At 42.1% G+C, this 25399-nt stretch overlaps 1 pseudogene; it reads left to right on the top strand.

The window, feature by feature from the left end:
• Window positions 1-311: 311 nt before the first annotated feature.
• LOC147455797 (L-type lectin-domain containing receptor kinase IV.2 pseudogene) lies at window positions 312-3779 on the top strand (annotated as a pseudogene).
• Window positions 3780-25399: the final 21620 nt, after the last annotated feature.

The raw sequence follows: 25399 nt of genomic DNA on the forward strand, positions 1-25399 counted from the left end.
AGGCAGACGCTTTTGTCACTAGTTTACTCTGGACTACGAGAGTTCAGAATTATCTACACTCTTAGGGCCATGACTAATCCCTTGAGAGACCCACTCGCCACTTGGATTTGGGCGTGACAGCGACCAAGTACCTCCGTTCAGAGGCGCAGGTACTGCGGGACTTGCTTCGGTCTTCCCTTTGGAGTTGCCTCCTCTAGGTAACTTATCACTCACCTCACTAAACTGCCTTTGAAACCCGACAGTTTTCCCCGGGTTTTCCCCCGGGGGGGTCGCTTTGTGTGACCTATCGAATTGCTCTCGAAGGGGTCGCTTTGTGTGACCTGAACTTGCAGGTTGCAGGCTATGCCAAAAACTACATAAAGGGTAGCCCTCCCCCTCGGCCTTCGGCCTCTAAGCAATGAACACATATCATCACGCACCATCAGTTGAAAAATGGGGCTCCATTGAAACAGCAACTTGGAAACCCTCTGCATGTTTCACACTTAGAAAGCACGCATCAACGCGTTTTGCAAGAGCATTGGTCTGCGTGGATCGTGACGCCCTCCACCCCAATTTTGGGTCTAGCCACCCCGAGAGAGAGAGAGAGAGAGAGAGAGAGAGAGATGAAGCTCACGCTTGCTTGTTTGTTTTTCATCCTCAGAATTACCCAACATGTGTCTGCAGAGAAAAGCACTAGCTTTGTCTTCAACGGCTTCCATGGAAACAACATCAGTCTAAGTGGGGCTGCAGGGCTTGACAATAGGCTCATCAAACTCACCAACTCAACATCACGGCAGATTGGGCGTGCTTTCTACACAAGCCTGGTACACCTGAAGGATTCAAATGTTCTAGTAACCTCTTCCTTCAGCACAACTTTTGTGTTCTGCATATCTCCTATGGATCCGATACTTGGGGGCCATGGCATGGCCTTTGTGATGGCACCCACACAGGGTTTAGATGGCGCATTTGCAAGTCAGTATCTTGGCTTGCTTAATTCCAGTAATGATAACAGATCATATAATCACTTGTTCGCGGTTGAGTTTGATACTGTCCAAGACCTCGAGTTCGGAGATATCGATGATAACCACGTGGGCGTCAACATTAACAGCATGAGATCCACATATGCAGAAAAAGCAGGTTATTGGACTACTCAGATCAATGCTTCTCATGAGAGATCCAAGACAGTGATCAGCCTCAAAAGTGAAGAAATTATCCAAGCTTGGATAGAATATGATGGCCATAACCAGGTTCTCAACGTGAGTATTGCTCGTGTGGGGTCTCCGCACCCTTCAATTCCTCTTCTTTCTGTGAGCCTTGACCTATTGAATGTGTTTGAAGAGCAAATGTATGTTGGGTTCACAGCTTCAACGGGGGTTATCTTCGGCACACATCGGTTGCTTGCATGGAGCTTCAACAGCGATGGAGAGGCACCAGCCTTGGATCTGTCATTGCTTCCATCAGTCTTTCCAGCTCCTTCAATTTACTCAACGAGCAGGTTCAAACTAGGAATCAGCATAACGGTCGTGATTTTGTTCTTAGGGGTGTGCACTCTTGTGGGCTTGGGTTTGTATATGAGGAGTCAGAGGGAGGTAGTGGAAGATTGGGAGCTTGAATTTGGATTGCACAGGTACGGCTATAAAGAGCTGCGGAAGGCGACGAAAAACTTTTCCGACAAGGAGTTGCTTGGAGTGGGTGGCTTTGGGCGTGTGTATAGAGGAGTGTTACCTGAATCTGGTGTTGAAATGGCGGTAAAGAGGCTATCTAGAGGGTCCGATCAAGGTGAAAGGGAGTTCATTGCAGAGATGGCAAGCACGGGGAGGCTACGGCACCGCAATCTTGTGCAGCTTTGGGGATGGAGTAGATGCAGAGGTGAGCTCCTCTTAGTGTATGAATATCTGCCGAACCGAAGCCTCGACAAAGTACTACATGGGGACTCGGGCAAAGTCCTAAGATGGGAACAGAGGCACAAAATTCTGAAGGGGATTGCTGCAGGTCTTCATTATCTTCATGAGGGATGGGAGCAACAGGTATTACACAGAGATATAAAGTCAAGTAATGTCCTTTTAGATGCAGACATGAATGCGAAAGTGGGTGATTTTGGGCTTGCAAGGTTGTTTGAGCGTGGAGAAAATCCACATACAACAAGAGTGGTCGGCACATTGGGCTACTTGGCACCAGAATTTGCAAGAACAGGGAAGGCTAATACAAGCACAGATGTCTACAGTTTTGGGATTTTACTTCTTGAGATTGTTGCGGGGCGCCATCCAATAGAGCACCGGGTTTCTGTAGAAGATTTTCTCCTTGTGGATAGAGTGCTTGACTTGTACATGAAGGGTAGGTTTCTTGAAATTGTGGATCGGAGGCTTGATGGGTTGTTTAATGAGGAAGAGATGAAGAAAGTGATTGAGTTAGGGCTTTTGTGTGTGCATCCGGACCCTCTAAGGAGGCCCTCTATGCAACAAGCAGTGCAAGTTCTTATGTATCGTGCGTCCCTACCTATTGCAGACTTGGGCGCCCCGGAAAATGCAAAGCACTCTACAGCTTACTCTTTTCCAACGTCATCAGGAAGCCAATCATGGGAGTCTGTAGATTCTAGCACGCATTTAAGTGGACGATAGCGATCAAAGCAGATGTAAGCTGTGAAATGGAGAGATGAGCAATGTGGCTTCTAACAGCTATTTGACAAAGAAAGACATGGGAGAGAACGTAGACATGCATGGTTGCAAGCAAAGGGTCACTCGGGATTGGTGATCTCTTCGAGGGGGCACATTGGGTTTATGCTTTTTGCAAGCAGGAAAGTTCAGTAGAGATGTAGTGAAGCGGAAAATGGGGAGCTCATTTTAGAAGCATGAGCTTTGATTCGACAAGGAGCAACAGTTGCAAGAAATGCCCTACCCTGTCATGAAAGGAGGTAAAGGCAAGCAATGAATATACTTGAGTATTGACCAAGATAACTTGTAGAGACAAACTTCATCCAAGATACATCTTCGACTACTCTCATTGCAATCCTGATTGTGATGAGACTTGGACAAAATCCCCATCTCACTCTTCTACGACACTGTTATGTATATCATTATCTACCTTCATAAGAAACCTTCCTGGATGCCACCCTGGAGGTTTGCATTGTAGGATTGTTAGCTTTTTTTTTTTGACCTGGTTTGCATGTATCAATTATCAGTTTGAGGCCAAAAGGACAATAATTAAGACTCATTCAGGAAAGGATGTAGCCATATATATGTGTAAAAAGCCTATGAATACAATTACATCCATGGTACTAATTTGTCTTTGGTTAAGGGTAGTGTCCTAAGACCTAGAAAACATAAACTCATTATCTCATACATGTTTAAGGGGAGCTATGTATTCGGGCCTCTATCTGTCATGTGTTACCCATCAAATATGTCACCCCAATGCACTTCCACAAGCTCTTGCCCTTGGCTACGTCAATAGCTGCCTTATTTGTGCTTTTGTAGAGGGACCTAGGTTTATTGTAACCTTGCCTATGATTTTTGAAATTAGCCTCCAAATTGAAAGGTGAGGAAACCTTTCGACTTTGGATGAATTTAGTAAGAGAACCTTTAGATAGAACCAGTATCCTCCAAATCTTTCCACAAACAGGTTTTCCAAGATTTTAGAAATACGCTTTTTTCGAGCCTAGCTCAACTTGCTCTCCGTTTAGATTCCGAATGGCCCCATGATAGCATATGGTCTCTACATCATGCACAATCTTTACACTTTTGCCATACAGAGGCAGGAGATTGGTAACGTCTTCCTCTTAAATACATCTACGACAATCCTTTTTGTAATGGCCCTTTTTATGGCAATAGTAACACGACATTTCTGGCACGGCGTTCTCTACTAGAGTTCCTGTTTCTGCTTGCACTACGAGGATTTTGCTCTCTACTTTTGCTTTTGTTATTGTTCTTGTCACGGCCTCATAGTCTCAATGTGAGTGTCAGCTCAAGCTCTCCTTCAATGTCCTTTTCCCAAAACCTTGGAAATATATGGTTGTCATCACAAATGCACATATAACCATGATAAGCTGCTTTTGTAACAAGACGAAGGCTTCACCCAAGAAGCGTAGCTCAACTGGCGAAGCCTCAGTGATGTAATCCCAAGATTGAGGGCTCAATGCTCATAGGTTGCGTTCTTGATGTGTGGATCCTCCTGCTCCATTGAGGAGGTTGTTTCCACCGTGTGGCCCCTTGTGGGTGGTGTGTAGTTGTACATATATAGATGTATAATGTTCTCTCTACTATCTTCCAGCATTCATGGTCAAACATTCAAATGTTTGCCTATTTCCAGTCCTCTATAGAAAGCCCATAAGTAGGACTCCAGCGGCTAGTCAACTTGTGGGATGGAAACAACAAGTGCTGAAAATCCTTTGATGAGCTGCTGCCCAGTTTCAACTCAATGGCATTGAGAAGATACTTGTCAAAAGAGTTGTAAAAGGCATGGGCAATATGTTGATGCCGATTTGGGATTCTACCTTCGAGTGGAAAGCCCGGAAATGGCCCAAAATAGCCATTTTTTAAAACCACATACAAAGGGCATTTACCAAGCGCTAATGAACGAAGCTAATTGGTTCGGCCTCTTGAACAAACAGTGGAAGATACAATGGTTGGAAGCTCGGCGGCTTGAGGTCACGAAGAACTTTGGAATCCAAAGTGGTCTCAATTTATGAAGGTCTTCTTGTGGAAGGTGCTAGGGGGGCTCTGCCGACAGGTGTCAAGATTCAGGCACATAGTATCGGGTTTGATAGATGTTCAGGGTGCAGATTGGCTAGCGAAGACCTCGCCCACCTATTCATAGAATGCCCGGCAATCAGAGGCCTGGCAAGGAAGGTTTGCAAATGGATACAAAGAACGTGGAAGATAGGGTTCTTCAAGAAAGTTCTGTGCCTTGGTGGGAAACACTTACGAAGTCCTGCGCTTCTAATCTGCACTCAAACTATCAGATATTGTTTCTTCAGTAATATATGGAAGGCTAGGAATTGTCGTGTTTTTGGTAACAAACTCTCCTTAGCTAGCTTCTCAAAGATTGTTTAAGAGAGTAATGAGATAATCTATGTGTTAGGCAAAGGACAATACTCGGATGCCTGGCTTAGGGTGACTCTCGCCATCCAATCGAGCCTTCATGTATAAAGGTGCGGTGATAGTTCGTTACTAGGTGCTGATGTAACCTTTTGCCCCTCAAGGCTCGGCATGAGATTGAGGCTAATTTGTATATTTCTTGTGGTTTTCTAATACAATCACTCACAATTGTGAGTTTATGGCCATGTAGTATGGTCCTTGGACTGGGACCATGTGGTCGTGTGAAGAGATCTTGATTGGCTAGGATAAATTAAAATGCTTCTAGGAAAGAGAAAAATACCAAGTGAAGATATGTGTCTCTTTCTTGACGAGTCCTTTCTTTCTTTTTTCTTTAAAAAAAAATTGCTCAGTTGAGCTTGCATTAATCACAAAATGATACACAGAGCCCTGCATATCCTTTTCACAGGGTTATCTTGAAAAAGAATACATCCAAGGAGGCCATGTCATAATAATGAATATCTAATTCTCCTAAATGATTTTCTCATATTAAACTGATCATTTAATGTGGGGAAGTGCCAAGGGAGAAAAAGCTAGAATATTGGTTAAGCTAGCAGACCGGCCACAGTAGGGATCCAAAGGAGGGAAAATAGGGATCCAAAGGGGGGGCCATCTGCAAAAGAGCCATGTGAAACAATGGGCCAAAAAGACCCTAAGGTTCAGCCCATTAAGACTTCCAAAATGCTAAGGTTCCAAAATTCAAAGGTTGTGTCCAAAGGTCAACCCTAGGGAAAATTGGATGCTTAGTGTGTGCCCTAAAAAGTCTTTGCACATCCCTACATGGGAGGGGGCGAGCCCCAAAGCTAGGGGATGAGAGAGAAAGCCACACACACACACACAGGCTCCCTTTACACAAAGGGAATGAGGGACACATGTCAGCTCCCTAGGCCAGATGCCCACAAGGTGTGCCCAATTCCTATTGGAAGACCCTTGAAGTGGACCAATGAGAATTAAGCTAGAGTAAATCTAGTTTAATTAATTTAAAAACATTTAATAAAAGAAACCAATGAGAATTAAGTCTCCTAGAAGACTATTGGGCAGTCTCCCAAGGGGTCCAATGAGCATTCAGGAGCCCCATGGCTTGCCTGATTCCTATTGGCCAGGAGGCAAAGGGGTCCAATGAGAGTTTAGTTTAATTATTTAATTACCTGAAGCTCTCACAAAAGGGGAAAGGGGGACACATGTCAGAAGGCTATCACTTATGCTGCTTAATTCCTATTGGCTTGACCTGGGGAGGTCCAATGAGGCAAAGGCCAGACCTAATTAGCAGCTAGGGCTCGCCCAAGAGAGAGGGGGGGCTGATTTTTGCTTGGCATTGACACACACACACTCACACTTGACCATGTGTGAAGGAAGAATACTCTATCTCCTCCCAAGCTTTAATGGAGAGCTCATCACCTACTCCAAGCTTGTGAGATAGAAGCCTACATCAACACTCTCTTGGCATATGGATGCAAATCCAACCAAGAGCCAAGCTTCAATGCATGCTCATCTTCTCTACCAAGCTAATTACTAAGCTAAGCTATGCTAATATGAGTGATTATGTGAGGAGATGTACATCTTTCTTGTAAGATACTTCTTTTTCTTCTCAATCTACTCTCATACCCTGCTAGCTCTCACCATCTTCGAAGGTGTGTGAGGTCTTGGGTCTGAGAACGGGGATAATTCAAGTTGTGTTTGATTAAGTGTTTTGCTTGGTGTATGAAGCTTCCATCTTCATTGCACTAGCTAGTCTTGAAGGAACACAAAGAATTGTATTGTACAATGTCTCTCTTGATGGGAGAAACCATAATACAAAGCCTTTTGGAGGGGGGACCGGCTCCATGCAAATCCGGTCCTCAACTGTTGTCAATAGCTTAATTGCTCTCTCTTTTGAAAGTATTGTCGATGCTATCTAACTAGGTGTTATGCTTTTTGTTGCTCTCTCCACCCAAGCACTCTTGTAATTCTCATTAGGAATCTATTCTAATGAAATGCCCACTATGTTCATGCTAATTTCCGCTACACATAAGATTTTAGGCCATTAAATGTTACAGGCCACTACCGACAGGTATGAAAATTCACGTTAGAGGGATCAGCCCGGATAGATGTAGTGGTTGTACACAATAGCTTGTGAGGATCTTCCTCACCTATTTAGAGATTGCCCAGCTATCAGTGGCCTAGCAGGAAAAATTTGTAAGTGGGTACAAAGGACAAGGATAGGTTTTTTCAAGAATGACCTATTCTTTGGAGGGACGAGGGACAAGGATGGAAATCCAAGGGCTTCCTGATTTGCACCCAAGTTGTCAAGTTTTCCTTCTTTAAAGAAATTTGGAAGGCGAGAAACCGTAGGGTGTTTGAGAAGACTCTTGCAACTGCAAGCTTCTCTAAAATAGTAGTGGAAAGCAAGAAACTAGTTGTCTCCATTGGTAGGAGGAAGACCTCGGATGATTGGTACTGCCATCAACTCAATGTTGTCAAGATAGAATTGTTCTATTGAGGGACGGTTGCCTCTTTGAGGAACCTTGGGGCTATCAAATGTAATCCGCGTTCCCTCAAGGCTCGATACGAGCTTGAGGTTCTTTTGTACATTTTCTTCATAAATACAATTTATACACTCACTAATGTGAGTTTGGAAAAAAACCTTCTAGATTTTGGAATTACATCAGAGTCAACTTGAAGGCAATTGGCATCAATCAAAACTCCATGACTAGTAGTGTGAATCAAGGGTAAATCACTTCTCTCTCTCTCTCTCTCTCTCTCTCTCTCTCTCTCTCTCTCTCTCTCTCTCTCTCTCTCTCTCTCACACACACACACACACACACACACTCTCTCTCTCTCTCTCTCTCTCTCTCTCTCTCTATACACTTTATTAAAGGGCTTGAGAAAATGCTCAAGGTGTCCATGTGTCACCGCACATTGGCTCACTTCAAAAAATAGTAAAGCTTTCAAAACATCTAAATTGCAAAAGTGAAGGGTAAGATTGTAAGAAATGAAAAGCTTTTTGACAATGGAACACACACACACACACATGGCTACTGATAGCGTGTTGCTATTTCCTTGGTATTATTAGCTGGGGACTGTTGGCTTGGGGAACCTTTGGTGAATCACTAGCCTGAATTCACTTGGTGATTTTTGGAAAAAGTATCATTAGGTGGTACCCTAGTGGTACCTAACCCACACACACATATGGTATTGGTACTGGTACTAATACTGGTGCTACTTGTCTAGTACTAGAACTGGTACTGGCACTGGTGCTACTTATGTACTGGTATTGGTACTATATTATACTGGACTAGTACTGGTGCTACTTGGTGTACTGGTACTGGTATTGGTTGTGTACTATATTATACTGGAATTGTACTGGTGATACTTGTGTACTGGTACTAGTTCTACTTGTGTATTGGTACTGGTATTGTTTATGTACTATAGTATACTGGACTGGTACTGATGCTACTTGTGTACTGGTGCTGTACGTGTATTGAACTAGTATTGTGCTACTTGTGTACTAGTACTGATATTGGTACTGGTACTGTTTGTATATTTTCGACCTTTGAAACAGGCCACTCTTGCTGAGAAGAGGTGGGGGGTGATGGTGGGACCAGGGGGGTTATGATAGTACTTACGGGAACTACTAGACCATACTCGTACTGATACTGGGACTCTACACTACTGGTACTGATACTCTTATACTACGATACTGCTATACTAGTATTGGTAATATTGGAGTTGTCCTGGTACTGTAGATACTGGTACTGGACTATATTGGTATTGGTACTGGCATGCGCACGCGCACGTGCACGCGCGCACCGCACACACACACACACACACACACACACACACACACACACACACACACACACACACACACACACACGACTGTTTATAGCATATTACTATTTCCCTGGTATATTTTTACTGGGACTATTGGCTTGGGGTGCCTTTAGTGATTAACTCGCTTAAATTCACTACGTAATTTCTGTAAGGTAGTACATTAATGGTACCTAACCCTTAGATACTACATGGGTTATGGGTGGGCTACCAGGCTCTGTAAATGATGTCATCTTCTACTTAATAGCGAGGTGGCTCCCTCCTCACGGGTATGCAATACTGCGCTCTTAAGTGCACTCTGTCTGTGTGTGTGTGTGTGTGTGTGTGTGTACATTGCGGCATTGTTACACCATCCCCCTCTTGAAGCCGGGCCCGCCATACGGCTAAGAAGGAAGGTGTACACTTGCTCCAAACCCTAAGAAAAGTTAAGTTTTACATGCTTACTTAGCATTGGTGGTGTGTGTATTTTGGAGAAGTGTCTGTACATTAGGACTGTGAGGATTTTACCTGCAAAGGGGCAGTATTAAGTGTCGGATCTATGGCAAAGAGCAAGGATAAGCAAACTATTGTGGAGTTGGCTACTCCAACTCATTCTTAGGTGACTTTTGGCATTGAAATGGACTGCTGTCCGAACTGTTTGATGGTTGTGAGTATTCCTCATGCATATGCTGGTAAAGGCACTTGAATAGCTTCTTGTGTTGAACTTTATCTCATGAGAGCTTGTAAAGCACAAGGGGCTTCATATGGTTTTTCCCCTTGTAAATGATTTCATCTCTGAATATATGATTAGCTTGACCTTTCTTATTATTTATCTTTGAAAGCAATCTAGTTGGATGACATCTATAACATGTGGGATACCCATGCATCACCTGCATACGATACCAATGCTAACTAAATGTTTTGTTGTTTCCATGGGTGCAAGTGAGGGTTACCTCTCAACTATGGTTTTCAAAGTTCCTTGGCTTGAAGATGGCGGACTATTATATCTTATGGCCCTTGATTTCAGGACTTGTGTATAAAGACTGTTCTATACTATGAATGGAAATTATACCACCTTTTCATTGACATAGTTTCTAGTGTCTTTTGTAATTTGAAAAGATTCTTTGGTGTATCTGTTATATTGTTATTGAAACACACACACACACACACACACACACACCCACACACCCACACACCTAAAGAGGTAGACTTTCTTGCTCATGCATATATTCACCTTTTAAATTAAATTTCAGAGTTTCCATAAATTTATTCTTTCTGTTCTTTCCTAGCATCTTCTTCTTGCTAGAGTTTCCACTATGTATCTTTAACCTAAATATATCATTGAGCGGGGAAGAAAGCTTCCACGAAGATGGTGAGCTTGTGATAAGGGGAATCTAGTGAGGAGTCCACATGCAAGGAGTTGCTTTGTGAATGATGGTATCCCTAAGAGGAGGGACTACACATTAGGGTGTAGGAAGAGGTCATGAGAAATGGTGGACTCCATGGGTAGCTTGAGTTAAAGGGTGATGACATCTTGGTGTGGATGAGAAGAGGAGAAGCTAGTTGATTACCTTTATTATTGAAGAAGGTTCCCATTAGTTATAAGTGGTCAATTTTATTTTGTAAGCATTTTGTTTCCTCTCTTACCGCGAAGAGATGATCATGAAGAGAGAGAGAGAGAGAGAGAGAGAGAGAGAGAGAGAGAGAAGAAGAAGAAGAAGAAGAAGAAGAAGAAAAAGAAGAAGAAAAGGGGAAGAATAAGAAGGACACACATGATCCTCCTAGCTTCCAAGGGGACCAGTGTAGGATGGAGCACCTAAAGTATCTAAACAGTCTCCCTCCATTCTAGTGACGAGGCGACTTTGTTGCATTTTCTTAGAATCTTCCTTGGTGCATCCCTCAAGTTTCAAAAAAGTCCAGCTTGGAGCAAGAATTTTGTCATGTAATTTCACCTCCTTCCATAGGCCTCCTTGCAAGAAAAGCTCTACTTTATCAATCATATCCCAAGTCATGACCAACCAATCCTACCTTATATTTGCACAAGAGATTACGAACTTTGCACACATGGCTTTAGCACGCAGATCTAGGTCTAGGATCCTTAGTCTACCTTTGTCCTTGAGTTTCACCACCCATTCCCATTTCCCCCACTGCTATGGAGTCATGTCTTTTGTGCTAGTTTTCCATAAGAATCGTATGATGGGAATTTCTTTCCAACTATATTTGGCCATTTTCAAAATTGGAAAGACAAAAGATCTGTGGGGAATCATGTAGGAGTTACCACAATCAATTTTCTATGGGAGGGGAGTAATGTATACTCCTACCTTCTTATTTTACTGTTAATTTTATTCAGGACCCAATCAAATCTTTGATTGTCTAAACACTTAGCCTTACAAAATAATCTCCCTTGACCATTTGGTGGGGTCAAACGAGTCATTTCGATAAGTTTTGAACTTGAGTTTTTGATGTTGCACTTAGATTTTGATGAAGTTGTAGACATTTAGATTATCTTGAGTGCTCTTCTTAGAGTCTAGGAGTTGGCTTTCATAAAGAGTAGAGAATAATCTACAAACAATTTTTCCATCAATTTTCACCCCCTAGAATTCAAAGACCTTTAATCTCTCCTTTTGAAGCACTAGCATTGAGCGATGTGACAAGTAATTGTGAACCAGATGCAAAGATTAGCGAGGCAAGCGAACAACCTTGATTGATTGATCTCTTCACTTCAAACATTCCACAACCCTATTAATGAAGAGGAGCTTAGAGTAGCTACCCTCCCCTAGGGTATGCACAATCATGCACATTCTGAGTCCAAAGCCCAATGCCTTCATGATAGCTTCAATGTATGACCAAGAGATTCCATCATTCACCTTGTCTAGGTCTAGTTGTAGGAGGATGCATTTTGCTTGGTGAAATTTGCATACTTAATGCCAATCATTGCTGCCATAATGTTGTCATAGATTGATCTTCCTTTTGATGACTCCATGTTGATGGGGGGTAATCACTTTGTCTAGAATAGGAGCGCGCCTTAGAGATATAACCCTGGCAAAAAAATTTTAAGCTACTATCATCATTGAGATAGGCTGCTAGTGTTCTACGAGAGAGTAGCAAACTAATTTGGGAGTAGGATTGATCAACCCTTTTTGCATGCTAGCATCCATTTGACCTTCTAGCAAATCCTTGTTTGCCATGTGAAATTAGCGGGGTTCTAAGATCCTCCCAAATCCCTTTGAAATATTTTGCTACTAATCCATCCGACCTAGGGGCTTCTCATTCCCCATTGCCTTCAAGGCAGCCCAACATTTATTGTTTGATATGGACCTTTCCAAGGCTTCCACTTCTCTTGGCAATACATGTCCAACAGCCCGATATTGAACTTGCAACATAGCTTGCATAGAGAATTGTTTGAGCTAATCCAGCCCACCATGATCGGCTTGTTTCCTTTTGGTTCCATGAACTACATATTAAAAAAAAACAATGCCTACCAAATTGCATGCCACCTATCTCTCTTGCCTCGCACAACGTGTAGCTCATCTGGTTGCTGGTCCTCTCCTCAGCTACCAACAACTCACATATCCTGCCATGTGCCGCCAACTATCAACCCTATTATGCCTGACGATGCTCCCTGAGCCACCTCACATGTCACCAACCTCCTCCTGCTCGTGTTTGTCTTCTACGCTACCACTTGTCCTTTACTACCTTGCTTTTAATCTTCAATCCCACATGAATCTTCCAAGATTCTGATTAATGAAACATGTGTGCCACCCTAGTAGCAACTTCTCTTCTACTCCAATTCTCATTATATGTAATCTTCACAATATGCTCAAAATTTCCACCCACTCCCCATTTCAAAGGCCACAATATTTCACATTTCATTACTTACATTTGAACCCATCAGGCTGAATGTCCAAAGGTCAAGCTAAACCACGAGACTAAAAGCCTATGATGGTGTGTAGATAATAGGGTGGCCTTATTCATTAAAAATAGAAAACCGATTAAACAACCCCCCTCCCCCCTTTCCCTTTTTCCTTTCTTGCGAGGCATCCTTCCTTTTTGTTTCATGAAACTTGTCAACTTATTGACTTTCCTTTAAATGCACCTCCCAGGAAAACTTCAAAGAAAACTTGACTTTCCTTTCTCTTCCATAAAACTCAAGGTATCTCTTAAGATTCCACATAATACGATCACATAACAATAAATATTAGGTCCAAAATGTTAATATATATTAGCAACACCTACTACTCAAGGTATCTCTTAAGATTCCACATAATAGTAATAGGTCTAGAATTGGCACCACTACTTGGTCCTTTAAATATTTAATATATATTAGCAACACCCACTACTCAAGGTATCTCTTAAGATTCCACATAATAGTAATAAGTTTAGAATTGGCACCACTACTTGGTCCTTTGTTATATATGATTATAGAAAAGCTTATGAATTTATCCCTTCATTTACATGACCATGTAAAGATGTAAATGAAGAAAACGTTGAAATCTCACAATGGCTTGGGGTTGTGTGTGTGTGTGTTGGGGGGAGGCTGGAAAGGCAGGGGGGGGGGGAGGGAGAGAGAGAGAGAGAGAGAGAGAGAGAGATATGAAATGTTTTATTTTAATCCCCAAAAAGCCTCCCTCTTGCACAATGTCTCCTAAGTGTTAATGTTTTCAAGTTTGAAAATGTAGTCAAGAACGATCTTGACCCACTTTGCAAAAATCCTTCTAACTGAAAAGTGAAAGTAAACATAAAGAAAAGAGGAATAAGTTGGTGTGTCAATGATTGTGTAGTTGAGACTTCAACACATTCGTGGGGACCAATGAGAGTCAAACAAATGGATGCAATTACCATTCATACCATCTTTGCAATATTGATAGTGCTAGCTCACTTGGTATAGCAAGAGCCCCTCGTGTCTAAGGTCTTGGGTTCAAACCCCCTTGATAGTTCGGATGACATGTAGCCCTTAGGGGATGTTCCTTTAGTCCATATGATGGGTTGGTAATCTTTACCCGGCCTGAAAGACTCACCTTAAGAGTTGGGTTGCCTCCACCTACGAGGGTTGGATGTGTGCATTGTAATTTCAAAGCTATAGGTAATTCTCAAAAAAATAAATAAAAAAGTTGAGAGTATGGCTTTTTGACCAAACCACAAAATAAGTGATACAATAGAGGGTGCACTAGACAGAAAGGAAGGTATTCTTGATTACAAAAGGGGATCTCTTTGACTTATTTTGGGTTCTCTCTTTGCAAGAGTCTCTACCCTTCTTGCCCCTTCCTGACTAGATTTCAAGATCTTGTTTGTTGTCTTATCGAGTCTCACGTGGAGCTTGAAGAATGTTCCACTATCTTTTGCCAGAGCTTTTTGGTGATCATTGATGTTGTCTCACAACACACATGATATATCGTATGGATATCTGCATAAATACATAAGTTAATTACATTGTGCACACAAATAAAGTACATTTAGGGGTCAACTTGGAGGGCCTTTGAGGATTTCTCGACTACAAGGGAGCGCGGGTGAACAATAGTCTCCTTAACTCATCATAAGGGTGGTTGAGTTTTCTTTGTTTGGGAGCTTTATACCTTGATGCTCAAGACAACAACCATATGAAAGTGAGAATTTAGTCAAAGCTCGTATCTAGTGTAAGGTGATAGTAGCACTATTTTCCTATTGTAACTAATGCTCTTAGTGCAATATGGCAAAAGTCCAAGTTGTGTCGTGCGAGTGGCTGTAACCATTCGAAAATTCCCCAAAGTTTTTCCAAGCGATTGTGTCAAGGTACCTTGTAACGGAAAACGAGGCATCATCCCTCTACATGCAAACTTCAAAAAGCCGAGACAAAATCCTAAACTAAATTCCTAAAATATCATGAGGATACCACCTATCTTTCTAGTCTGATGACGTCACAAATGAGGTGATCGCCCAGGGGCGGGGGTGGGGTGGTTTGATGTGGTGCACATTATAGCAGTACCCTAGCTACAAATTTTTTAGAGCGAAAAAAAAACTCAAAAATGAGACATATTTTTGCTTAAACTTTTCCAAACTCACAATTGTGAGTATATGTATTGTATTCAACATCAATGAATGTACAGAGCAGCCTCAAGCTCACGTCGAGCCTTTAGGGAACGAATTACCCATGCTACTTTACGGAGAGGTCATGACGGCTAGATTTACCCGATTCCACATTATTGCTTAAAATTTTGAAAATATAACTATGTGTCTAATCTTCAAGTGGAGTAGGTCTTTGCTAGCCATTGAGCATTGAGAGCATCTATCAGGGCCAATCCCTCTGGCCAGAATCTTCACCCCAGTTGGTAAGGCTCCCCAAAGCACCTTCCAGAGGAAGATTTTCATATTTTGCGGCCAGTGCGGGCACTAGATGTTCTTGGTGACTGCCACCCATCTTGATTCTGGCCAATTCATTCCCCACTGCTTGTTCAACTGAGGGAACCAATCCGACGTCGCCATAAGTGTGTAGTATACTTATTTTATTCAAGGCTTAAAAAAGTGTGTGTCTTTGGGCCAACGCCATCTGAAATCCGGACTCAAACCTAGGCAGATCCGAGCTATCAATCTTTTCAAGAACTCTGCTAATCAGTAATCTTTCAATCCCATCGAGGTTGAACTGGAGAGCAATTTGGTCTATACTTTTCCATCGGTTACTGCCATAGTCCCAGTCCCACAGTTGGCCCAAACATCGGACGCCCTTGTTATTGATCTTTCTGGCAACTTCCCTCGAGTATGGGTTTAGAAATAAGCTCCCCCATCTTGGAAAGCCAAAGGGACCAAATGAGTTACAGAGTTGTGGAAGTACCTTGCCAGTTCTCCCCACTCCAAATATTGTGATGCTCTGTTGCATTTTCAAGCTCGCTCGCCTGCCGCCCCCTCGAGCTTCAGGCAAGCCCATAGAGGGGCAAGCATTTTGTCCTGTACCTTGAGTCCTTTCCACCGACAACCTTGCGAGTAGAGCTTGGACCTGTCCATCATGGCCTGGTTCATAACAGCCCAAGATTGGTCATGCTTCGTGAGTGTAGCCACAAACTTAGCACGCTGAGCCTCAACATGGATACTAGGATTAAGAATCCCGAGACCACCTTGATCAAGAGGTCTCGCAACTGTTTCCCAGCTAACCCACTGCCAGGGTGTCTCGTCTTTTGTATTGTTCTTCCATAAAAATCTTTTAACCGGTTTAATGAAATCTTTCCAATCATTTTTGGCAAGCTTGAGTAGCGGACCATTGAAAGCTATGTATGGGAGCAAGAATGAGTTGATCACTTTTACTTTACTTGAGAAGGAAAGGAGCACGTACTCCCATCTATGCATCTTGCTTCTTATCTTCTCCATGACCCATGTCAATTTTTCCTTGTGGGTTACGTCTATCCCTAGTGGGGCTTCCAAGTGACAGAATATTTTCCCTTTTGATACAAATTCCCTAGACCACATAGAGGGGTCGAATAAGTCTCTCTTCATTTAAGAGAGATCAATTTTGATTTTTCAATATTACACTTTGACCCCAATGCAATGGCATACATATGCACTATCTCCAAAGTTTTTCTAATAACTAGGGGGTAGGCTTTAAGAAAGAGTAATGAGTCGTCCGCAAACAGCTAAGCAGGAAGTTGGTTGTTGTCAGGCAGAAAGAGCCCTTGAATCTCCCCTCTCATAGCACTATCCTCGAGCATTGTAACTAAGGGATGAGGACCATGGAGAACATCAGAGGGGCAAGAGGGCATCCCCCTTTGATGTAATTCTTGACCTCAAATGCTCCCATGATTCTTTTACTGAAGAGGAGCTCCGAATGAATATCTGCACCTAGAGTGCTCACTGCCCGACACATCTGAGGCCCAAAGACCAAAGAATTCATGACATCTTCAATAAATGACCACATGATCCGATCGTAGGCTTTGTCTAAATCTAGATAGAGAAAGACACACTCTTGCTTGGTGAAGGCAACGTACTCAGTGCTGACCGTTGCTACCAGAATATTATCATATATTGACCTTCCCTTGATAAATCCATGCTGGTGGGGAGTGACCACTTGGTCCAGGAGGGGAGAGAGACTGAGGGCAACCATTTTTGCAATGATATTGTAGGCTACCGACATCATGGTTATGGGGCACCAATGTTTCAGTTGAGAGTAGCACATTGGGATAGGTTTGATGAGGCCCCTTTTAATGCTTGAGTCTAAGACTCCCTCAACAAGGGCTTGGTTAGCCATGAGCTTGATTGGAGACTTTAGCTCATCCCAGTATTCTTTAAAGAAATCAACCGTCATTCTGTCCCACCCATGTGATCTCTCTTTACCCAAGGCTTGTAGCGCAAGCGAGCATTCCTCCTTTGTAAAATCCCTTTCCAAGAGGTTGGCGTTGGAGATTGAGACCGTTTTTTAAATACTTCCAAGGAGAGTAGCTCTAGATTCATCCACTTCTGGGGACCGGGCTTCAGGCTATCTTATGATCTATTGCAGGTGATCAAGCATCATATCTGCCATTTTATCCGAGTCTTTCACCTCATGAACTTTCCCGTCGGTGAGCGAGTGAACTATGCCCCAATTTATCTTTATTTTGAGGGCTCTGAAGAAGTGTGTTTGCTTAGCCTCCTCTGGTTGGAGAAAAGTTTCTCTGGACAAAATTCTGGCCTTCCTCACCTCCTCCATTTGGAAGTCGGTCAAGTCTCCCTTGACCTCCAACCACCTTCTATGCTCCACTTCTAAGGCACATCCTTCTTGTTTTTTGGATTTTAACAGCTAAAAATCTTTGGAGAGTTGCTTCAGTCGCCCCTCGTAATACTTCTTCCTTTTAGGGCCTACAATTTTGATTGCTTTTTGAATATTCTTAGCGAAAGTCTCCCAAGCCCTAGGACTAGTCTCAAGCACATCTTTATGGAGCTTGCTTATAGCTTTCAAGGGAAATCTTTTGAAGAGAGGGTCTTTGAACATGTGATCCCTTGTCGCAAAGCAGCTTCTTAGACCCTTGTGGACAATGATATTCTTCTTTGGCTTTCTTAAATTTTATGCTTAGAGGTAAGTGACCCAATAGGCACTGGAAGGATACCACCTTCATGTCAAGCAATGAGGGTAACCAGTCTGCATGATGCGAGCAGTAGCAAAGATCTAGCCAAGATGACATGCCAATGTATTGCAAACTACTATATGTTAATCCTGGCATGTTAATCCATGGCCCTACCTCCCACATGTCTCTGAGCACCCACTTCTCACACATGCAAAGCCATTTGGATCTTTCAGATCCAACTAGTATGGTTGATGGTCTAGGTTTATCCTTTCTCTTCTCAACCATATTAAAGTCTCCCACTAGGAGCCATTCCCATTTCACATGAATATCTTCCAGCTGCTTCCGAAGCCTTGCTCTTTCCTTTGCTGCGCATTGTCCATAGATGTTGACGATCATGAAATTATGATCTGCCCATTTGATCTTCACTCCTAGAGCTCTCCTAAATGGATGATTGAACACTACCTTTGGCTCTAAGTCCTTGTTGACAATAGAGAGGACGCCATTGTACCCCTTGGCACCTTCTCCATAGAACACAAGCTTCTTCCCTAGAGCTTTCTTTCTTTTGTTGGAAGCATCGAGGTGATGCTCTTGAATAGCCCAAAAGTTGATATCCCTGCCTTTCCTAACTTCCTCCCATAATAAAGTGATCTTCTTCTGATTCTTGAGCTCTTCCACATTCCATGATTGGAGGACAAACTCTTCTATTACTGCGAGAGTGGTACAAACTCCTCAACATCCATCGACACCTGCCCAGTCTCCATGACTCTGGATCCAGGATAATCTGGTGTATCATCAGAGTCTATGGGATTTTTTTCCAGCAGTATTTCACAGGGGTTAAAAAAGTGGAATGCTAGAAGTCCCTCCCTTTAGTGGGGCAGGGGGTGAGGAGGTGCCTTTCCCTTTCAAGGCACTAGTATATCCTAGCATCGTGGATTCTCTTGCCACCACCTTCACGCCCTTAATCCTCTTCAGCCCTGGGACTTCCACGGCCGACATAGTTGTGAATGTTAGCAGATTAAGTTTAGGAGAAGGAAAAACAAAAACATTTTCATTTCTTGGGCTTTCAAGGATGCAGGATACATCACTGCTTATCCACGATATTCTCCTGCTTTTGTGTAACTTCTTTGTTACCCAACATGGCCTCTTTCTCCCCACTTGCTCTAGTATCATCCTTTTTCTCTATTTGTTTCTCACTTCCTTCCATAGTTGCTTCCCCACCAAAGATTTGATTGCCAACCCCATAACAACATCTTGCATTTCAAGATTAGTGCTAACTTTAGCCTTCATGGGACAATCCTTGGCAAAGTGACCAAATTTGTTACACTCGAGCATGCCCCAACGTAGGTTCTAAAATTGAGAGGGATTGTTATAATTAGAGCTCCCACATTGATCACCGTGCTCTTTGGTGGCATCCTAGCGACATTCCAGCCTATGCACACCCGGTTGGAGGTCCTACCAAGACCCCTCTTGTTAGGGATAAACAACAGGGTTCCCAATTGACTGGCTAACATCCTGATGTTATCCCAGAGCTAACAAGGCAAACCCACAAACTTGACCTAGATAGGGTGAATCCCTTGGAGAGACTCTGCCGAGTCAAATTAGCTCCCATGACACCACACATACAATTTTTATGTTCAAAGTAAGAGGGCCTTTCTCCAAGACCTTTGAGACATTGGAGTTCTCCTTGAATCTTGCTGAGAAAAAGCACTTTGCAAGGCAAGTTGTATTTTTGATAGCCCCCCCATGCCTAAGAACTTGTGGTCCCTGAATCCATTGAATAAACTTGTATCTGTTTGGGACTCGCCCACTAAATCCAAACACAAGCGTGAGCCTAGCTTGCGTAGCAAGATTATTCTTAACCAGTGTTGATGGGATCACAAAATTGATAGCCCCCGATACCTCCACCTGTTGCGGGAGGGATTTCTTAAGCGCTCTGTAGGCACAATCTGTTAGCCCTTCTTCAAACACCTCACTACATTTGGCCTGTGAGTAGATCTTTTGTTACTGTTTGAACCTATCTCCATCTGTTTAAGTACCTCTTTCAACTCATGTTTGAGGTGAACCTTTTTATTCTTCAGTGTTTCATATCCCCCCTCACTTGGCACCTCAGCTGTTGTGACTTGAGCAGAGTTCTTCGAGCAGGGACCCTTCAATAAACTAGCGAATGAAATGCGTGGTTTAAGAGCTGAGGTGCCGAATGTTTAATTGCTTTCATTCGTAAAGATCGCCCATTGAGGCACACCTTCTTTCAAGGTCTTCACCTAGAACTTGAAGCTTTGGTCTTTTTCAGAGTGAGAGTTGACAAGGTTTTATTTTCACCTTGACCCCTTGCCCAAGCGCCCCCCATCATTGGGGTTCCCTGCTCGGGGCATGATTTGCCGCATAAAGGAGGTGAGTACGGCCTTGCACCCTCGTCCATTTTCACATCTTCCTTCGATAAGCTGTTTTTCAGCAAGCATTAAAAAAAAAAAAAAACATTTTGATGTCCTTCACCGTGGGGACGATCCCAATCTCCACGCCAAAATTCTTGAAGGGAGCGGTGAACAACGCTTAATATGCTTAAAATAATCGTGCTGAAGATAAAAGAAAAGGATGCATGCTTAATATGATGAAAATAAATCGCGCTGACGAAGGACGCTTCAGGCGCGGGGCGGGGGGGGAGTCCTAAGGCTCAGACCGATGTGTGAGAGAACGTGCGGAAAGGATAAGCGTGCCGAAGATAGGCACCCACTGTAGCTCAGAGATATTTGAATGAGGGTTGACCCTCGTCATACCACCAAGAGCAAGGTGAGCTGCGAGTGGAGATGGCTATGCCATGCGATATCTTACCGAGCGGCAGCAAGATGCACACGAAGCAACAAAGAAACCTACTCACAAACTCAAGGGACAAAATAGACGCTTAGCGCAAAAAATCACTTAAGCCTTGCACCAACCTCAACAGCTTTCAGTGCACTTTACCCACAACCTTGCGAACGGTTCTACCAGCATCGCTTAGGTTTTTGCTCGACATCTGAAGCGCATACGTGAAGAGTGAGATTAGCGAATGAAAAGACCCATGACAATGGAAAGCCATAAGGCTTTTTCTGTCCATATAACTGAGATGGTCTAGTGCACAATGATCCATTTGTGTTTTTCTTTTGCTTCTTTTTTTCTTTAGCATTTTCTTAGTGTCCTTGCACTACATTAAATAAGCAATGAATATTTTTGGCCTACATAAGGAGTCCTTACTAAAGCGTTGGTTGTTTGGAGCAATTGTGGACCATTGGATAAAGCTTGTCAATTAGTGCCACATTGAAAAAAATTTGTCTTTTTTAATTTTTAAAAAAAGATTTTGTGAAAGGTGTTGACATTTGTGCACCTCTCTCTTTAAAGAGGGCAAGTAAATATTGGGTCACACACAATTTCTCTTGTTCGCTTTCACCTTTTTTTTCTCAGTTTGCTACAATGCATCCAAGTGGTTTTTCAAACATTACTTTTTATGTTTTTCGAAGAGATTGTAGTCTAAATAGTTTATTGTTTCACTTTTTTCAAAAAAAGATAATATTTTATTGTGATAACAAATGTTTTAAAAAATTATTGTCACTTTCTTGTTTCCTCACACAAAAATACCTTTTATTATTAATTTATTCTCGTAGCCTTATGTAGGCTTGAACTTTCACCTTTTTTTTTGAAGCCATTAGGAATACCTTGTTTTAGGAATACCTTATATGAATCTGAAATTGGCTTATGACCTGTACGTAGGGTTTGTTGTGGGTTGGACTTATGAGTCCTCTTCGGTCACAAGGACACTATGATAGGGTGATGCCAACGTTTTCCAACCACAGATAGTCCTTTTTTTGGAACTTCGAGGGACAAAGGTCCTCTTGCCTCCTCTCGGAGAGGAGACCAGCCTCCTTGTGCTATTGGGTGTCGACAAAGTGGGTGGACAATGGGAGGGGTTTCATGCTTGACCTTGACACTTGGATATTTTTATCACAAAAAAATCTTCTTATCATAAGTATAATAACCACTTGTCCCCATATGAAAGAAAAAAGTGAAGAACTACTCTTCCTTTCTTGAGGATGTTGGAATTAGGGTTGCAGAGAAACACGCACAGCTTGGAGAAGACGAAGGAAGCTCAAGGCACACAATAGAGAGTGTGTTACTTAGTGTGCAATGGAAAGATAGATAGCACTAGGGTGATGGGCGTATATACAATGCACGGGGGAAAAAACCTTCTAAATAGGGAAAAAATGCCTCGACGGTCCTAGTGTGTTCACACACATCACTACCACATGTATATGGTAACAGAGGAGCATGCCACCATTTTGCATTGCTTAAGCGTTTCTTTTGTAAACTAATGTATTATATTTGTGTTATTTGTGTGTCTGTAACCATGGTTGATAATGATGAAACATACTTTCGAGTTTTAGTTTTCCTCTCAGTCCCGGCCGGCATGTCACCCGAGCAGATGGGCTTCTTTTTGTCATAGTTATCACCAGAGAAGGTTAGTTACGCACAGAACCTCTTGGCAGTTGGTTCCTCTAGACCTACTACGGCCGCCCCTACACCTAGGACTAGTGTGCCCCCTCCAGCGACTGGCCCCACACCTTAGTCGAGTGTGCCCCCTACACTGATGGGTGGTTCATCTTCAAGACGAGGTAGGCCGCGTTCTAGAGGTGGTGGTTGTTGTGGTAGTGGTTCTATCGATGCATTTACACCATCAAGAGAGCATCCACCACTCTCACCAGTAGATAGTTCACCGATTGGCACACCACGTACACCTTGGGGATCACACGAGGATGTTGTGGTGTATATGGTCAAAAAGACCATGCAACAAAGGTTTTGCCAACTTTGTACATTTTAGTTTGGCCACTTTGTGATGGAGATTTGGGATAATCAAGATAATGAAAGAAAGAATTACATTGTCGAGTCCATTCAGAGAGAGTACATACCAATAGAGGGGTACGATCCAGTCTCGAATGACTCGATTTTGAGCGTGGCCATTTACACAATTTCACACCATCGATCAGAGGCAAGAGACAGGTACAAGGACGGCAGTCCAAAGCCAACATGTTTGGACACAGAGATGTGGGTGGGGATTACATGAAAGACACAAGACAATCCTAAGGTTATGATTATGGTTATGGTATGGCAAGCAGATTATGAATGATGGTATGGCTATTATGGTTATAATATGACAAGAGGCTATGGTTATGGTATGACAAGCAAGTTATGATTATGGTTATGGTTATGGCTATGGTTATGGTTATGGCTATGGTTATGGTATGGCAAGTGGGTTATGTTTATGGTTATGGTTTTCCAGTTTTCAAGTCATGTTTTAATTATGGCTATAATATTTTCATGCCATTGTGCCTATGTTTTGAGAGTCGATGTTATGGTTATGCTTTTGGAAACTTGTCATGTTTAAACTTTTGATTTTGTGGTTTTGTTCTTCTTACAATTTTGCTAATATGTATACACTCTCTCTTTAGCGTCAAACTCTAGGTGGAGTGCGGTTGCTTGTGCACTCTTCCTTTGGGCAGAGAGGACTGTTTTCTGCTTCTGTAGTACATGCAACATTAGTTCCCAGTCCTCTCTACCCCAAAAAAAAATGCAAGTTTTGACATCAATACAACTATTTATATAAGCATTTTTATAAGCCTCAAAATACACGTCGATATAGAAAAATATTTTTTGACACGTATTGGGACGCGTATATTGGCATACATTCCATCTCTTTTTTTGACGGTATCCATACCGGTATATATACCAACGACACGATACTGACGGTGATTTTGACGCTTATTTCAGGGCACGTGATGGTGCACAATCTACTTATTTGCTAAAAATCTTTTTGATATGAGAAAGATGACACTCATTTGGTCAAAGGAGACTTTCGTAATAGTCCAATAGAAAGAAATTTCTATGTGAATCATGAGGGTGATGTACTTCTCATTTTTGTTCTATATGTGGATGATTTGATGATCTTTGGTCCAAATGAGATGTGTATTGCTACATTTAAGGCTGATTTGAATGCTACTTTCAAGATGACAAGGTTAAATAAAGGACGACCTCCAATCACCGGTGGCGATTAACCAAAATGTTCATAAGCAATGATCACAAATACATCATAAACACCATTAGGACACATGAATTAAGGTAATAGCATTCTCATATAAGTACATTAGCATCTTTCATATCTACATCAAATTTGCATGGAAAGATGCAACTATGGGCATGAGTAACACTAGATTTATAAGGAGAGGCATAGAATAACAATGGTCTTCTTAGATCGCATACAAGTCATTTAGATGCTTTTCCTAAGGGCTTAAAAATTTCCTCAACACCTAGATTTTTTTTCACAAAGCCTCTTTTTACCATAAGTATAATAACCTTCTTGTTCCCACATAACAAAAAACTGGAAGAAGAACTACTCTTGCTATCTTGAGTAAGCATGTCACCATTTGTCAAGATTATAATCCGTTGCATTTGAAAAAATCCCAACACTGAAATTTTCAACAAGAGCTTGCAATAATCTTAAGCATCCCCAAGATGTAAGATCTAGTACTTATTTTTAGCATACATAGTTAACATATGCAATGGAGATGGTAAAAAACCATGCTTGAAAATTAATCCATTTATGTCTATTATTACAACCAAAATTTATATAGTTATTATATTTATTTTTGAAGTTAATTTTACTAAACTTTATTACATGTATAAGTTGCAAAGTCCAAATATTGATTATGGTCACGAGACCATGCTAGCATGCTTAGCATGGCCATAAAAACATGCAAGCATGCTCGATTTGCATGAATACCACATAAAAATTTTAGGTCTCAAAACCATGCTTGAATCATCTAAGTTTGTGCTTGAGTGCATAGAGTGTGTGCTTGAATGCTAAGGAGATTGTGCTTGAATGCTGAGGGGTTTGTGCTTGATTGCATAGAGTGTCTGCTTGAATGCCAAATAATGTCCTTAGTGGGAAAAACATGCTAGAATGATTGGTCTAGGATTATGCTAGGAAGCTAGGGATCATTCTCAAGCTTGGATTCTCAGTCCCAAGTCTTGGTATATGCTAGGTCTTGAGTCCCCAAATAGTGATTCTTCATCTTTCATGCAAATAAATAGCATGGTCTCAAGACCATGCTTAAAAGATAGTGAGCAAGGTTATAAAATCATGCCAACATGCTTGGTTTTAATCACTCACTAACATGCTTGGTTTTAGGAACTCGCTAGCATGTTTGGGACCATGCAAGAATGTTAGGTATTGAGACCATGCTTCAATTATATATCTCCAAGTTTATGTTTGATTGAAAAAGGTATTCTTAGTCCACAAGCCTTGCTAATATGCTTGGTCATAGGACCATGCAAACAAAGTTTCACTACAGAATGGTTAACCTTTCTACCATGCTTGCATTTAGAAATAATGAACATGGTCAGAAGACCATCCGTATAGCTTAAACATTAGGTCTCAAGATTATATTTAAATAGATATGAGTTAACATGTTTTAAAACCCAAGCTATCATGCTAAGGATTGATACACCGCTTAAATTCTT

The sequence above is a fragment of the Adiantum capillus-veneris genome, chromosome 6 (genome assembly GCF_014529385.1).
Source record: "Adiantum capillus-veneris isolate H3 chromosome 6, ASM1452938v2, whole genome shotgun sequence".
Taxonomy (NCBI): domain Eukaryota; kingdom Viridiplantae; phylum Streptophyta; class Polypodiopsida; order Polypodiales; family Pteridaceae; genus Adiantum; species Adiantum capillus-veneris.